At 46.7% G+C, this 13,741-nt stretch overlaps 1 protein-coding gene and 1 long non-coding RNA gene across 2 annotated transcripts in view; both read left to right on the forward strand.

Moving 5' to 3' along the window:
* LOC148680790 (uncharacterized) overlaps positions 1-13,741 on the forward strand; it is a 796,717-nt gene that overhangs the window by 740,973 nt on the left and 42,003 nt on the right. The gene's annotated exons all lie outside the window — the stretch shown is intronic.
* Positions 1-13,741, forward strand: part of LOC148680839 (uncharacterized) — a 785,675-nt gene that overhangs the window by 352,532 nt on the left and 419,402 nt on the right. The window lies entirely within an intron of this gene.

Genomic DNA, 13,741 nt, shown 5'->3' on the forward strand with positions numbered 1-13,741 from the left:
ATATTTAAATTAACATAATTTTAAAAAGTAATTTGCTGCAAACACAGACATATTAGTTAAAGATTATTACAATTTTAAGCTTTGAAAAAAGGTTATCTTCACTTTACATTATTATCTACAAGAAAAATTGTTAACATCAAAACATATTCAACATGTTCAACATATTTCCACCACTGTATGACAGAATTATATTGTGTTTGTGACACTTACCATCCAGAACACGGCTTCCATCTGACTCTTGCCTCTTCAACACCCTTTAAGAACATGAGCATTGAGCAACATTAACTGTTAGTACTGAGTGACTAGAATTATTTGAACATTTAGCATAATTGTTTGACCTAGCCACAACAATATCTATTAAATGAAATATCTAGAAAGTCAGCATAGTTGTCTTTAAACCTGTTCACTGTCAATGTCACTCAATCAAGTACTTTCAAAGAAGCAGCTAGATTGGCTTTAGTTGTAGAAGGCATTGAAAGCAATGTTAAAGTTGCCTGGAAACGTGCTGACACAATGCCTGACATACCAAATATTACAGTTAACAGTGGATCAAACCAGTAGGACTAAATACATGTTATATTAGTTGTGATCAGATTAAAATGATTGTGCTCATTATGAAATTAAATTATGTTTTAGAGGCAAAAAATCTATATTTTCAGATATGCCTGTTGTTCTAACCACTATAAATACCCACACATTATAAGCTAAATCACGCTTAAATTAAAAAGAACCATGGGATAAATCTTTTTATATTTATAAAATTATATTTTTTTACTTAAGTAACTTCAAACATAAATAAGTGGTCTTACTTCTTTGGACATCCTCCTTTTCACAATCCTGTCATATGGAAAGGTTTTCTGGTTGGAATGTACTTGGCATTCTGCAGCAGAAATATATAGCTCTTACTTACAAAAAATACTTAATATTGCAGGAAAGTTCAGAGAGCAATGAGTCTAATATAAATACTGTGAAACATGAAAATTTGAAATGTAAACTGCTTTCACTCATTAAACATTCTTTTTTAAAATAGTTTTATAGTTTTAATTTTATATTCAAATTTTAATGTGAATTTTAATTTATAGTAACATTTACACCAAATGAGAGAACGTTCGAGGTTACAGAAGTAACCCTTCGTTCCCCGAGGAGGGGAACGGAAGTGCCATGAATGGGGAGGATTCGGATCAGAAGCCGCTTATCTGGAGAGTATTGAACGGGCCAATGAATGAAATTAATTGGCAGCGTAAGCTTGCGCAGGTGTGCGACATCTGCAATTATCTCAGCATATAAGCACACCTGAAGCCAGCAGACGCCATCCTTTTAAGCTGAAGAGACTTTCAAACAGCTAAGGGACAGTCATTATGGCGACGGAATATGGCACTTCCGTTCCCCTCCTCGGGGAACGAAGGGTTACTTCTGTAACCTCGAACGTTCCCCTTCGGTTGGGGAACTTCAGTGCCATGAATGGGAGAATATGGAAAGCGCCATAATGACTGCACCTTACCAACACCCCCGATGAGGAGATAGTCAAGCAAGCGTGACGCACCCACATCATGGGGGGCGCGGTCCTCCAACGTGTCCCTGGCCCTAATTTATCCTACTTCAACAGAAGTTTTACGGATTTAGATATATTTTTTGGGAAGTCGTGAGCATCTAGATAATTCTAGGAAATACGACAGTACGTTGGGAAGCGTGCAATCCCGATAGGGAGGACGCTGCGGAGGCCATCCGTTACCCAAGGGGGGGATAGATGGCAGAATTTACCTATGGACTAGCCCTAAAAAGGGGGAGTACGCATAGCAAAGAGTGGTTAGCGGAGAGGGAAGACACGGGTCCGCCCAGGGGGGGGACTTAACCGTGGCGGAATAAGCATATGGGATCGCATAGTGGGGATCACGCATAGCAGGCACCTATACCCAAAACGCGGGCTGACCAGCGGGCAGACCTACAACGTAGTGGGCCAGCAAGTGACTCCTCCGCTGAGTCAGTGCTGGGGGCCACGGAGGAATCTGCAGGGCTCACCTGACGGGGAACTTTACTGACAGATAAAAAAAAAAAAGGCGCACGTACCTCCGTGTTAGGGAGAATGGCGCAGCAAGCGTGTTTCAACACCCTACCGAGTTGTCTCCTCAATCACCAAAGGGTTACCTAATACCCTTGAGGAAACCGGCTCCACTCGCAGATTGTAAAACCTTGCAAATGTGTTGGGTGTCGCCCAGCCCGCAGCTCTACAGATGTCTGTTAGAGAGGCGCCGCGTGCACGCGCCCAAGAGGATGCAACGCTCCGAGTGGAGTGTGCACGTACTCCCGGGGGACACGGCTGACCTCGACTCGAATAAGCGAGTGAAATGGCATCCACAATCCAGTGGGATAATCTTTGTTTCGATACGGCACTTCCCTGCTGCCGACCGCCATAACAGACAAAGAGCTGCTCAGATGATCTAAAATTCTGAGTACGGTCCACATAAATGCGCAGAGCGCGAACTGGACAAAGTAAAGAAAGGGCTGGGTCTGCCTTCTCCGGGGGCAGCGCTTGCAGGTTCACTACCTGATCTCTAAAGGGGGTGGTAGGAACCTTGGGCACATAACCGGGGCGGGGTCTCAGGATAACGTGAGAGTAATCCGGCCCGAATTCCAGGCACGAGTCACTGACCGAAAATGCCTCCAGGTCCCCGACCCTCTTGATGGAGGCCAACGCAACCAGCAGAGCTGTCTTCAGGGACAGAAATCTTAGAGATACTGATTCGAGTGGCTCAAAGGGATCGGATCGCAGACTCGTGAGAACGAGGGCGAGATCCCAAGAGGGCATGAGAGGGGGGCGAGATGGATTAATTCGCCTAGCACCCCTAAGGAACTGGATGACCAGGTTATGCTTTCCCACGGTGCCGCCAGCTACCGCGCTATGATAAGCGGAGATGGCGGCCACGTAAACCTTGAGAGTGGAGGGCGACAGCCTGCTGTCCAACTTCTCTTGAAGGAAAGAGAGCACAACACTAATCTGGCAATTTCGGGGGTCTTCTCTGCGAGAGACGCACCATTCAGTGAATAGACTCCACTTCAGGGCATAGGCGCGCCTCGTGGAGGGGGCTCTAGCCTGAGTGATGGTATTAACCACCGCAGTCGGTAGGTTACCTAAGTCTTCCTCGCGTCTAGGGACCACACGTGGAGGTTCCAAAGATCGGGGCGAGGGTGCCAGATGGTGCCCTGTCCCTGAGAGAGTAGGTCCTCTCTCAAAGGGATCCGCCAGGGGAGGGCCGTCGCGAGGAGTGAGAGCTCTGATATCCAGGTCCGGTTGGGCCAAAGGGGCGCAACTAGCAGAACCTGTTCCTCGTCCTCCCTGACCTTGCACAGAAACTGCGCGAGCAGGCTCACTGGGGGAAACGCATACTTGCGCATGCCCCGAGGCCAGCTGTGGGCCAGTGCATCCGTGCCGAGAGAGCCCTCGGTCAGGGAAAAAAACAACTGGCAGTGAGCGTTCTCGGGGGAAGCAAACAGATCGATCTGGGCCTCCCCGAATCGCGCCCATATCAGCTGAACAGACTCGGGGTGGAGTCTCCATTCTCCAGGGCGTAACAGCTGTCGTGAGAGCGCATCGGCTGCACGATTGAGCGTGCCTGGGACGTGAATGGCGCGCAGCGATTTCAGCCGCGGGTGACTCCAGAGGAGCAGACGGCGGGCGAGCTGAGACATGCGGCGAGAGCGCATACCCCCCATGCGGTTGATATACGCCGCCGCCGCCGTACTGTCCGTCCTGACCAGCACGTGTTGCCGCTCCAGCACCGGTAAAAAGCGGTGGAGAGCGAGGAACACTGCCAACAGCTCTAGGCGATTGATATGCCAATGCAGCTGGGCACCCTTCCAGAGGCCCGCAGCCGCATGCCCGCGACACACGGCCCCCCAACCAGTGTTGGAAGCGTCTGTTGAAACAACAACATGGCTGGACGCCTGTCCTAGAGGCACACCGGCCTGTAGGAACGAGGGGTCGTTCCAAGGGCTGAGGGCGCGGCGACACAGCGCAGTAACCGAGACCCGGTGTGTGCCCGCGTGCCATGCGCGTCTGGGGACCCGATCGTGAAGCCAGTGCTGAAGTGGTCTCATATGGAGCAACCCGAGCGGCGTGACGGCGGCTGCGGATGCCATATGCCCCAGGAGCCTCTGAAAGAACTTCAGTGGGACCACTAGTTTGCTGTCGAGCTCCCTCAGACAGTTCAGCAACAGGCGAGCGCGTTCCTCGGAGAGGTGCGCTACCATGGTGATCGAGTCCAGCTCCATCCCGAGAAAAGAAATCCTCTGCACGGGGGCGAGTTTGCTCTTTTCTCGGTTGACCTGAAGCCCCAGTAGGCGGAGATGCCGAAGCACCTTGTCCCTGTGCATAATCAATTGCTCCCGCGAGTGGGCTAAAATCAGCCAGTCGTCGAGATAATTGAGTATGCGAATGCCCGCGAGCCGAAGGGGCGCTAGGGCACCCTCCGCGAGTTTGGTGAAGACCCGCGGAGACAGAGAGAGCCCGAAGGGGAGGACCTTGTACTGCCACGCTCGACCCTCGAACGCAAACCGCAGAAATTGGCGGTGGCGTGGAAGAATGGAGACATGGAAATACGCGTCCTTCAGGTCTATGGCTGCAAACCAATCCCGAGGACGAACGCATTGGAGAATGCGCCTCTGCGTGAGCATTCTGAACGGCAGCCTGTGCAGACAGCGGTTCAAAACGCGCAGATCTAGGATTGGCCGTGACCCACCGCTCTTTTTGGGTACGATGAAGTATGGGCTGTAAAACCCACTCTCCATCTCGGCTGGAGGAACCGGCTCGATTGCACCCTTCGCCAGGAGGGCAGCAATCTCCTCTCGCAAGACAGGGGCGGACAGGGGGTTGACCCTGGAGAAATACACGCCCGTAAACTTGGGGGGCCGTTTCGCGAACTGAATCGCGTAACCGAGTCTGATTGTGCGTATGAGCCACCGCGAGGGGCTGGCCCGCGCTAACCAGGCAGGCAGAGCCCTCGCTAATGGAGTCATCGCTACAATCGCTGACGTACCAGCGGTGGGGCAGCGCGGAGTGGGTGTGCTGATCCGGGAAGCACGAGGGTCCCGCGGAAAAGCTGGAGGAGAGCGATTCGCTCTGGCTCCGCACCCTGACTTCGGAGAGGGGGCTGGAGGGCTGAGGGAAGGGAGACCGTCCCCCCAGCGCTCGTGAGCCACTGGCGAAGCACGTAGAGTCTGCGAGCCGGAAGGCAGCGCGTCCCGGACTGGCAGAACTCGTGCAGTCACATCCGGGGAAGGGAAAAAGTGCTCTTTTACTGATGTTTTGGTGGCACTGAAAAGTACCGTTGTTATCGGGGCCCCGCCCTCCAGCGGGGAAAGAGCAAGTTTCCTCTTCTCCGGATGGCCTGTCTCAGGGACGCTTCGCGGTCCGTTTACCGGACTTAACGGCGCCCTGGGCAGGAGGGGCTGCCTGCTTTCGAGGTGAACGCCGCGCCCGCTTGGCCGGAGGCGCAGGCGGGGGCGGGGCAGCACTCGTTGGCGGGCGCCCTCGGCGAGGAACAGCGGAGGTGGATGGCTCGGCGGGCGGAGCGGGCTTACGGCCACGCCGATAGATGACATTGCCCATCGCATCCGACTGCTCTTTCACCGCCTTGAATTCCTGGGTGAATTCACCGACGGTGTCGCCGAACAGGCCAGCCTGGGATATGGGCGAGTCAAGAAAGCGAACTTTGTCAACGTCGCGCATATCGGCCAGGTTTAGCCAGAGGTGGCGTTCCTGAACCACAAGTGTGGACATCGTCCTCCCCAGCGCACACGCGGCGGACTTAGTAGTCCGAAGAGCATAGTCGGTCGCGGTGCGCAGCTCATGTAATAAGCTTGGGTTGGACCCGCCCTCGTGCAGCTCGGCCAGCGCCTGCGCTTGGTAGCGCTGGTAGGTGGCCATCGCGTGCAAAGCAGAAGCAGCCTGGCCCGCAGCCTTATAAGCTCTGGCTCCGAGGGAGGCAGACAACCTACAGGCTTTGGACGGGAGGCGGGGCAAACCCCGCCACGTAGAGGCGCCGCGCGGACAAAGATTGACCGCGATAGCGCGCTCCACTGACGGGATCGCCTCATACCCCCTGGCAGCTCCGCCGTCAAGGGCGGTGAGGGCGGAGGCACTCGCAGCACGAGCAGAGAAAGGTGCCCTCCAGGACTGCGTGAGCCTACTGTGCACTTCCGGGAAGAAGGGGACGAGAGGCTTCGAAGGCTTCGCCTTCTGGTCCTCTACGTAGCACCCATCTAGTCGGTCCGGCCGCGGAGCTGGGGGATAAACCATCTCCAACCCCACGGCCGAAGCAGCCCGGGAAAGCACGGCTAACATGTCCGCTTCAGGATCCGATTTGACAGCGCTCACCTGCCCGGAGGGGGCGAGCGGGTCCGGATCTTCGTCGGACAGTGAAAGCCCACCCTCCGATGCCGCGGAGGACATCTGATCTCCGGTGTCAGCGAGTGTGAGAGCTACCATCTGGTTAGACGGATCACTCTCACCACCCGAAGCTTGGATGGAGCGCCGTGAGGAGCGAGAGGTCCGCGAGCCCGTGGGCGGCGGATTAGCTCCCGCTGAAACCCTCAGATCTGCCCGAGCGCCCGCTGCTTTTTTAGAACAGGAGGCAACTGGGGTGGCTCGCTCTCTTGCGAAAGTTAGCCGCGATCTTAGCTGTGCAACGGTCATGGCATCGCAATGACGACATGAACCGCCCGCGAGCACCGCATTAACATGCTGGACCCCCAAACATGCAATGCAGTGATCGTGTCCATCATCCGGAGACAGGAAACCCCCGCATCCAGAAACGCACAGTCGGAGCGCCATCCTGAAAAGGACGTGCTGCACGACTGTGTTGCTCTTTTAGGAAAGTTGCAACTATACGCACCGCTCTGGAGGACCGGACCCAAAGAACCGCAGGCAAGGGAGAAACCCAGCTCGACCGTCTGCCACCGCGAAGACCCACTCTGGACCGGGAGGCACACTCGTTCGCTCTGAAGTGCTGATCAGCAAGAGGAACCCTCATCGACTCACTCAGAAAGGATCTGAAGCGAAAAGGATGGCGTCTGCTGGCTTCAGGTGTGCTTATATGCTGAGATAATTGCAGATGTCGCACACCTGCGCAAGCTTACGCTGCCAATTAATTTCATTCATTGGCCCGTTCAATACTCTCCAGATAAGCGGCTTCTGATCCGAATCCTCCCCATTCATGGCACTGAAGTTCCCCAACCGAAGGGGAACAGCATATTTTGTATAGCATATTTCAAACACATCTTTTTTTTCTGTTTTACTGTAAAAAAAAAAAATGTGTAGAGTATAACATCAACTTTGGGCAATGCAGTGGTAGTGGTAGGTAGTGCTGTCGCCTCACAGCAAGAAGGTCGTTGGTTTGAACCTCGGCTCAGTTGGCATTTCTGTGTGGAGTTTGCATGTTCTTCCTTGTGTTCACATGGGTTTCCTCCAGGTGCTCTGGTTTCCCCCACAGTCCAAAGACATGCGGAACAGGTGAATTGGGTAAGCTAAATTGTCCATAGTGTATGTGTGTAAATAAGTGTATGGATGTTTCCCAGTGATGGGTTGCAGCTGGAAGGACATCCGCTTCGTAAAAACGTGCTGGATAAGTTGGCGGTTCATTCTGCTGTGGTGACTCTGGATTAATAACGGGACTAAGCCGACAAGAAAATGAATGAATGAATGAATAATATCAACTTTCTCATAGCAGCTTTACAGGTGTGTATATTGAAATTATGACATTCTATTAATTCAAACATATTATAAACATTCTTTAGGCATCTCTAGTGGACAGAGCCACCTCCCCCAGTTTATACTCGGAGGACTCAACGGATTACGACTACTCCACATATACAGTCAACTCAGTACATAGAACATCCCCTACATTGGAGACCGAAAACGAACAGAGAGACAGTACACGAATCGAAGAAACCGAAAATACCACACACGACACTGAGAACACATCGACAGCGCTCGCCACACCAAGAAAGGACACACACACACTCGTGACCCCCTCCACACCAAAATCGGTGGGCAGACCTTACAAACACATCAAGACAGACAAAAAACACATAGACTGGAGCCTCAACCTAAAAAAGAAATGTGTGATAATCGGCGACTCTAACGTAGCAAGGATCCCGTCTTTTGATATAGTAGAGCTCCAGGTGGATAGCTTCCCGGGAGCCAAATTCCAACACGCCGGTTATTTGGTGGAAAAAGCAACGATCGCAATGGAACCCGAAGTACTAATGCTCTCGTTCGGAATCAATAATCGTACACAAAGGTGCATCTCAACCACAGAAAAGGAAATACTCAGAACATACAAAACAGCACGCGCTCGCTTACCACACACGGAGATCATCGTACCACTCATTAACTTTAGCCAAACACTACCAGAAGAAGAAAAAGCACATCTCACGGCCATGAACAAATACATCAGAGACAATCTTCATCATGTAGCAGCATTACCATCCAGGGATTTTAGGGTAGAGAACGACATGATCCACTGGACCGCCGGTACGGCCCGAGCACTTTTAGAACACTGGATGTATTATTTAAACTTGGAAGGCCAAATATCCCAACAGGGGACTCAGACAAACGCATAGTCAATTTATCGACGGTAATACTAACCCAAGATCAAACGGAAACATTACGGAAAGGCCTTTCGTTCATTCCCTCAACTAAAAGAACCACACAAAAGATCGAATTATTACATAGCTTACAGACTTATCACAGACGAATAAAATTAGAAGTATACTTTGAGGGCAAAAAAAGACAAAAACAGAAATTACCATTCACACACAACTCCGATTGGACTCCAGCACTATCCAGTTTACCCCCGCAAATCAACTCATTGATCAAAGCAGACTATTACGCGTACAAACATCTCGATTGGGGCCGGTCAGAAGAAGAAAATCTCACAAAGAATGAAAGAATAGCTATTAAAAACTTACACGGCAATCACCAGTTGGTAATCAAACCTGCGGACAAGGGAAACGCGGTCGTACTCATGGACAAAACGGACTATTTATGGGAGGGGCATCGACAACTTAACAAACAAGAACACTATAGCCCCTTGAACGAACCCATATACCCCCAAACGAGACTAGAAATCAAAGAAATACTTGAAGAAATGTGCGAAAAAAAGATTATTAGCGGGGACCAAAAAACTTATTTAATGGGATCGGGCACTCCCAGGCCAAGGAGATTTTATCTACTGCCCAAAATTCACAAAGACCCGAAAGACTGGAGTAGGCCACATAAGATACCGCCAGGCCGTCCAATAGTATCGGACTGTGATAGCGAATCATACTATACAGCCGAATATATAGAATATTTCTTAAACCCCATCTCACAGCGACACGCCAGTTATTTACGAGACACATACGATTTCATACAAAAGACTAAAAATCTAAAAATCCCCACGGACGCCCTCCTCTTTACTATCGACATAGACAGTCTCTATACAAACATCGAAACACAGGCCGGAATATCGGCTGTGCAAGATTGCTTCAAGCGTTTTCCGGACCCCAAACGACCCGATGAGTATATAATCAAACTATTAGAAACCAACCTCACCAAAAACGACTTTGAATTTAACTCGAAATTCTATCTGCAAACAAAGGGCACCGCCATGGGCAAAAAATTCGCACCCTCTTACGCAAACATATTCATGGCAGCTTGGGAGCAATCCGCACTAACTAATTTTCCCTTAAAACCATTCGCATATTACAGATTCCTAGACGATATTTGGGGAGTATGGACATACGGCCGAGAGGAATTTCAAAGATTCACAACACACTTGAACAATCATCAAAGTTCCATCACAATCAAGTTTGAGATCAACGACCAACAAGTGAACTTCTTGGACGTAGTCACATACAAAGGACCAAAATTTGAGAAACAAAACCAATTGGACTACAAAGTTTACTTCAAACCCACAGACACACACTCGCTACTACACAAGTCTAGCTTTCACCCTAAACACACATTTCGGGGAGTAATCAAGTCACAAATCCTTAGATTTTACAGAATATCTTCTCAAGAGACAGACTTTAAAATGGCAGTTAAAACCCTCTTTAAGGCACTTAAAAAACGGGGATACGGACGCACATACCTTCGGAAAATTTTCAAAACATTTCAACAATCTATCACAAACCCAACAACAACAACAACAACAACAACAACAAACACACGCAACAAAATAATCCCCCTCGTCACATTTTACTCACAACAGAGTAAACAACTTAATAGAGCAACAAAAGAAAACTTCAACAAATTCATCGAACCCACACGTTTTATACAGAAACACAGACCAATCGCGGCCTTTAAGAGAAACAAAAACTTACTAGACACACTGGTCAGTAGCAAAACCAGCCAACAACAAAAACCGACAAGAGCGGAAGCGCACAAACACTACACGGTGAGACGGTGGGTCCAGAACAAAACAAACAAAAACATTTACGAAACACAACGCAACACATCAGCGGGAGTATCCAACTGCATTTACTTAATTTATTGTACGAAATGCCACAAACAATACGTTGGGCAAACTAAGAATCAACTCTCATTACGAACATATCAACACACATACAACATACGTAACAAAATCGAAAAACGCAAATTATTAGTTAAGCATTTTCTAATGCAGTGGTTCCCAACCTGGGGTCCGCGCCCCCCTAAGGGGGGCGCCAGAGTTCACAGGGGGGGCGCGGAAGAGGATAAGTATTGAGGTAGAAAAAGGCATAAAAATGCTCCACTATTATAAAGGGCTTTGCAATTAATCGAATATCCGATTTAGATTTCGGTTTCAAACGATTATAAAAAAAGCATTAATCGAGATAAATGATTATTGCATCATATTTTGCCACGTTCCAGTTGTACACGCTCTTAAATGGCTCTTAAAAGCGCGAAAAAGCTTATGTGTGTGTGTGCAGCACGATCACGCAGTCAGAAGCATATGTGGCCGGTCAGCATTCACTCTCATTCACACACTGAGACGAGCAGAGTAGCGCAGACATCTAGTCATCTTAACGTAAGCACTTTAATGGTCAAATAGGTGTCAAAACGCGGTGTTTAGTGATTATGTACATTAACCCTCATTTGTGTAATAAACAAACGAGTTGAGGATCAAAAGACGTGAAAGAGAAACCATTAAAGAGACAGCGCGAAATATTCCCGCTGCCGCCTGTTTTTATCATTATTAAACAAACATAACGAGAAAACCCTCTAAATAACTGTATGTATACACTTGAAGTCAGAATTATTAGCCCTCTTGAATATTAGCAAACCTTTTCCTGTCCAATTTCTGTTTCATGGAAAGAATATTTTATTAACTTATTTCTAAACATAATAGTTTTGATATCTCATTTCTAATTACTGATTTCTTTTTGTCTTTGCTATAATGACAGCACACATAATATTTTACTAGATATTTTTCAAAATACTAGCATTCAGATTAAAGTGCAGTTCAAAGGCTTAATTAGAGTAATAAGGCAAGTCATTATAACAGTAGTTTATTCTGCAGACAATCAAAAATATATCTTGCTTAAGGGGGCTAATAATATTGACCTTAAATTGGTTTCAAAATATTTAAACCTTTCTTTATTCTAGCTAAAATAAAACAAATAGAAGAAAAAATATTATAGGAAATGCTGTTAAAATTCCTTGCTCTGTTAAACATAATTTGGGAAATATTTATAAAAAAAAAAAAAAAAATCTCAGGAGCGCTAATAATTTTGACTTTAACTGGCAATGGTTTTGAATAATCGTGATTACAATTATGACCAAAATAATCGTGAATATGAATTTTCCCAAAATCGAGCAGCCCTACTATTATATATGTATTTTTAAGTACCAAAAAAATAAATAAAAATCTAAACGCATGCTTAAAATTCCAACCTAATAGTGAAAATAATTAAAATAAATAACTTTAAATAATTATTTAAATTTTGCTCACTCGCGCAATCTCCTTGTCAACGTGTCGTAAAGGCAAAATCAAAACAAAAATGGCAGACAAACGTAAATGCAGTGATTCTTCAGAGGCGAAGAAAAAGATTAGACAGTATGACAAAGCCTACCTAAATTTTGGTTTTATTGAAGGCCAAGACAAGTTAAAACTGATTAATTAATATTTTCTATACATATTACTATATATTAATATTACACACACACACACACACACACACATATATATATATATATATATATATATATATATATATATATATATATATATATATATATATATATATATACACACACACACACAGTACTTTATATGTATTTATATGGTGGGGGGGCTCCAATGTTTGTATATGTTCATGGGGGGGGGCCCAAAGAAAAAGGTTGGGAACCACTGTTCTAATGCATGGGCTCTCAGCCCTCAGAGTTACCGCCTTACAGTCAAGCCCCTTTTGGTCATTACGGGAGAGGTTAAGGTTTGAAAGAATATGGATCAAACGATTGGACACCGTGTATCCAAGGGGCCTAAATAAAAACTAAAAACAAACAGCAAAACCTAAAACACGGAGAGCTCCGGGATGAACCCTAATTTTCGATTACGACAGCCCAACACCAACACTCACCCCAACCCCATAGATGGTAACCCTGACGCGACCACTAACCCTATTCCCATAAACCAAAACGCAACCCTAACACTCACCCTAACCCTACGGCCAGTAACCCTACGGTCAGTAACCCTACGGTCAGTAACCCTAACATTAAAATTAAAATTCATTTTTATGCAGCCCTGAACTACGGGAATCATACCTAAAAACACAGCGACTCAGGGGACTACGCGACTAACCCTTTCAAAAATTAAAATGCAACCCCAACCCCTACACTCACCCTAACCCTAAAATCAGTAACCCTGACACTAAAACCCCTCTTAATACAACCTGAAATCACAGGAACCATACCCCAAACACGGGGGACGGCGCGACAAACCCTAATTCGAATCTTAACACAAAAGTAAATATACGAAGGGACACAAAAAAAACACACACACGCAACAAAACAATAAAAACACAAATAAAAGACATACACCTAATTTTAAACAAATAAACAAATTAAATAAACAAAGTAATCAAAAAATAAAAAAAACAAAAAATAAAACAATTATTTATTTATTCACAAAAATACATAAAACAGCATGATATTGAACAATGAGAAACAGGAGTGGAGGAGGGTCTGGACGAAGGAGGAAGTCGAAAATAGAGGTAAAGTTGGTTTTATATTCCCACATTCATTCATTTAGAAGTCTCTATATTGTTTACCATGTTACTTTGAATATTTGAGCGGAATTAGCATGCAAGTGTGACTTGAAAACAACAATAACACTGTTTATTTGACTGTGAACAATGTTGTACTTTGATAGTCATTGGTTGCTAATATGATTTTACTATTTAGAGTTTGCAAATAATACTTTTATGAAATTATATTATTAAGGGGAAAGTCTGAATGTGTGAATATAAAACCAACTTTACCTCTATAAGTCGAAATGGAATCCGAAGCGGTCAGTTGAAATGTAGGACAATGCATAACCAAGGCCGGACACAGTCTGGCCTTTGGATTTTTCGTTCCCCTAACCAAGCTCGTGCCACGTCTCTGAACTTTGGGTCCGATGAGATGAAATCCTGAAATCCGACTCTCCACCACGACACAGTCCTGTAAATATACAACTAATAACATAATTTTAATGCTTAATACAGTCCCCATCACATAAAA

Source organism: Danio rerio, chromosome 4 (genome assembly GCF_052040795.2).
Source record: "Danio rerio strain M-AB ecotype USA chromosome 4, GRCz13ab, whole genome shotgun sequence".
Classification (NCBI taxonomy): Eukaryota; Metazoa; Chordata; class Actinopteri; order Cypriniformes; family Danionidae; genus Danio; species Danio rerio.